Source organism: Macaca nemestrina, chromosome 11 (assembly GCF_043159975.1).
Source record: "Macaca nemestrina isolate mMacNem1 chromosome 11, mMacNem.hap1, whole genome shotgun sequence".
Lineage (NCBI taxonomy): Eukaryota > Metazoa > Chordata > Mammalia > Primates > Cercopithecidae > Macaca > Macaca nemestrina.
The window spans coordinates 78,814,842-78,818,454 of NC_092135.1; the positions used below are offsets into that span (position 1 = coordinate 78,814,842).

Here is a 3,613-nt window from a genome sequence, read left to right on the forward strand (position 1 = left end):
CAAGTTTCTTTGCCATCCTGACAGGAATTTTCATCTGCATATAGAGACTCAAATTCATTTTTAGTTATTTTCTGATTACCTCCTTACATATACTGGTCTATGATTGCTTCTCTAACTTGATGTGTCTTATTTTTTGGAAATCTTGCCCTTTTGTAGCAAATATGGAATCAAAACAGGTTTTGGATTTTGTTACTTCTAGAGACCTGAGATCATTTGTCTCCAATATCGTTCTTTTTACTCTTCTTCCTGCTCTGAACATAGTTTAAAAAGTCACTTAGGCTGCATTTAGTAACTTTTTTCAAACTCTCAAATGTATTCTTGGTTTTAATCTTTCTGACATTATTTCTAGTTGTTTGTGTTTCTCTTTTGAATTAGAGCTTATTGTTGAGCTGCTTCTTTCTTTTTTTGCATCTTTTAAAGTGAAAGATTAATCAGAAAACTCTTTATACAGCAATACTGATTTATTTTTAATAATGCTTCCTCATTTTCTTTTTTCTTTATTTCTTTTTTAATTTCATCTTTTACAGATCTCCAACCCTCAAACTTTATTCAAAAAAAGAAATCTCTTACCCATTACATACCATATTCCATATTTAGAGTCTTTCAGTTAGAGGTGTATCTGTGCTTTTACTGAAATTTTAGAATTTTGCTTCTTTCCTAATTTATTACATTTTTATACCCTTTGAGTTACTGGCAAGAACAAATTAGTCAAGAATATGGCCAAGAATACCTTCATACTACAGAGAAAATGTAGTGATAAATGAGTTTGAACAGATGTTTTCCTCTTTGGTTTAAGCAAAAAAACTGGGGAAATACTCTTCCCAATCCATACACGTTTTGTATGGATAAAGCCTTGGCAACACCAAATGGGATGGAAAAGGTCTTTGTAAAAATAAAATGTTATTCAGTGAAGTTTGATTACTATTATTTCTGGCATGCCAATATCTTAGAATTATTATTTCATGTGGTGGAAAATTTGAAGATGTGCATAAAAATTATTAAATTCCAAATACATGCAGACTTGATATCTTTAGGAGCTCATATTTTCTGTGCATTTAGGCCTAGCATATTGGTCTTATCAAAAGCTGAATCCTAACATGAAGAAATAAGCCCCTATCATTATAGGTTAGTTACCTCAGACGCTTACCAGTTACTATGATGTTAACCAGAGACTAGGTTGCCAACATAAAGGCTGCTTCTACAAGAGTCACTCTGCCCAGTGGTAGATAATAAGGAACTAGAACCTTGACAAGGAGAAATTCATTTTATTATGGTGAGATCCTTTGTGTACTCAGTATGGTAATTCCAGACAAGCTTGTTAGAAGATTCTGATCTTCCTATTTATTTCGTCATGCAGTACCTTCATTAGAAAATATTAATAAAAGCAACATATTATGGTCTCATAAGACCTGTTCCTATTTCCCTCATTCCAGAATCAATAACACACATGACTGTGTGTTCCTAACTCATCCTGGAATGACAGCAACAACCACATGAACCAACCTTTTTCCACTTTAGAATTTATGAAGCCCCTTACATGTGCTATCTAATTCAATCCTCAGAATAGTGTTACCAGGCAGGTGACATGGTTTGGTTGTGTCCCCACCCAAATCTCATCTTGAATTGTAATCCTCATAATCCCCACATGTCAAAGGATGGAGATGGTGGGAGGTGGTTAGGTCATGGGGGTTGTTTCCCCCATGCTGTTCTTGTGATAGTGAGTGAGTTCTCACTAGATCTGATGGTTTCATAAGGGGCTCTTTCCCTTTCACTTTCTACATGAGCTCTCTCATCTGCTGCCATGCAAGACATTCTTGCTTCCCCTTCCATCATAATTGTAAGTTTCCTGAGGCCTCTCCAGCCTTGCAGAACTGTGAGTCAATTAAACCTCCTTTATTTATAAATTACCAGTCTCGGGTAGTATCTTTATAGCAGTGTAAAAACAACTAATACGGTAGGTATAACTATTTCAATTGTACAGATGAGAAAATTCTTTGAAGGTCAATTACTTGCTTCAAGTGAAAGACTAGGTAGTGACATCAGTGAACTAGAACATCAGTGAAGGCAGATCTCCTTCAATTTTAAATACATCATGTATTCTTTTTGTTATGTTACAACTATGAGAAAATCTGTGACTTCTTTAAAAATTCCATCAGAGGATTCAAAGAAGAGATAGAGGCAGAGGTTAATGGTAGCTTAGGTCTAGGATAAGTGGGATTAAATAAGGGTAAACCTAAATAACAAGGTCCTCAACTGGAAAAAAATTAAAGAATTATTGCACAGAAGGATCCCATGATAAGTACTCTCCAATGAGAAGAAATGTCAGTGGCTCCAGCTCTAGAAATCACCTTTACTCTCAACTGGGATGAACCCTAAGATGAAATTAAGAGGCTAATTAGGATCTTTGGCTGCTGAGACATACTTCATTGGGCATTATGAGTAAATGGAGAAAGACATCAGATGATGAGAAAAGCAAAGAAAAAAAATTCAGTAGTTTACAGTCGTTATATTAGACAAGAAAGACAAGCTTTCCAATATCATATCTTTATTTCTTGTAGTGAACTACATTTCTGTTCGCCAAATATTCTTGTTTCCCTTCCTGCAATGTTCGTCACTGCAGAACCCTTCCTGTGGGAAGATTATACATTCCCTTCCTATTGCACTTGAAAGTGATTGTGAAACTTGGTTTGACCAATGAAATAAGAACAGAAGTGAGTGTGTGTGTTCTGAGTGCGAGCTTTAAGAGACAGCTCATGCTTTGCCATGTGTCTTTTCTCTTCTTCAAGAACAGCAACATCCTGAGCAGCAAGAGCTCCAATCTATTAAGGCTTGGCAGATTAGTCTTATCAGAAAGTTGAATCTTTTCTTTTTTCAATTATTAGCATTTAATGGACATCCCTCCATGTGGCTTCAAGCCCCCAGGACCCCAACCCCACACCCCCACCCCACCCCTGACACCCTTAATCATCTCCTTGGCTCTTCTGCTGAAGAATTTGGCCTTCATGATGACAGCTGCTTTGGGAGTTTTCCCTTTTCCAGAACTTTTTAGTTGTCGGATCATACCACGTCAACAATGGGAGCAGCTCAAGTCTTGTTTTTAGCAACCTTCACCCATGTCTGCTCCCTGATGAAAGTCCACAATTTGTCAAGGTTGACAGCAGGGCAGAAGCTCTGGTTTCTCTTTAAGTGGTAATGCCTCATGCAAACTTTCCCAAAGTAACATGGGTGATATTTGTCAAAGTTGCATCCTGTGTGATGCATGCCACCAGCCTTACCACGGCCTCCTGGTTCCCTCTGGTGCCTTACTATGCAGCTGTGGCTGTGGATTACATAGCCCAAAAGCTTTTGGGTCTTCCTCAGTCTGGATGGCATGTCAGCAGCCCAGACAAAAGCAAGAAAGCTGAATCTTAATGACAGAGTGTGCCTAAGTCAATCCTGGGACCACTCTCCGTTACACTTCCTACAATTATATCCTAGGTGATCTCATTCAGTCCCATGACTTTAAATACTAACCACAAATGAACAACTTGTGAACCTCATAAAGGTTACCTTCAGCATCAGCCTCTCCTCCGAACTCCAGGCTCATGTATTCAACATCTCCTCTTACATATCA

The 3,613-nt window shown here is 37.7% G+C and overlaps 1 pseudogene; it reads right to left on the bottom strand.

The window, feature by feature from the left end:
- Positions 1-1,424: 1,424 nt before the first annotated feature.
- Positions 1,425-3,372, bottom strand: LOC112423218 (large ribosomal subunit protein uL15-like; annotated as a pseudogene).
- Between the last annotated feature and the right edge of the window lie 241 nt (positions 3,373-3,613).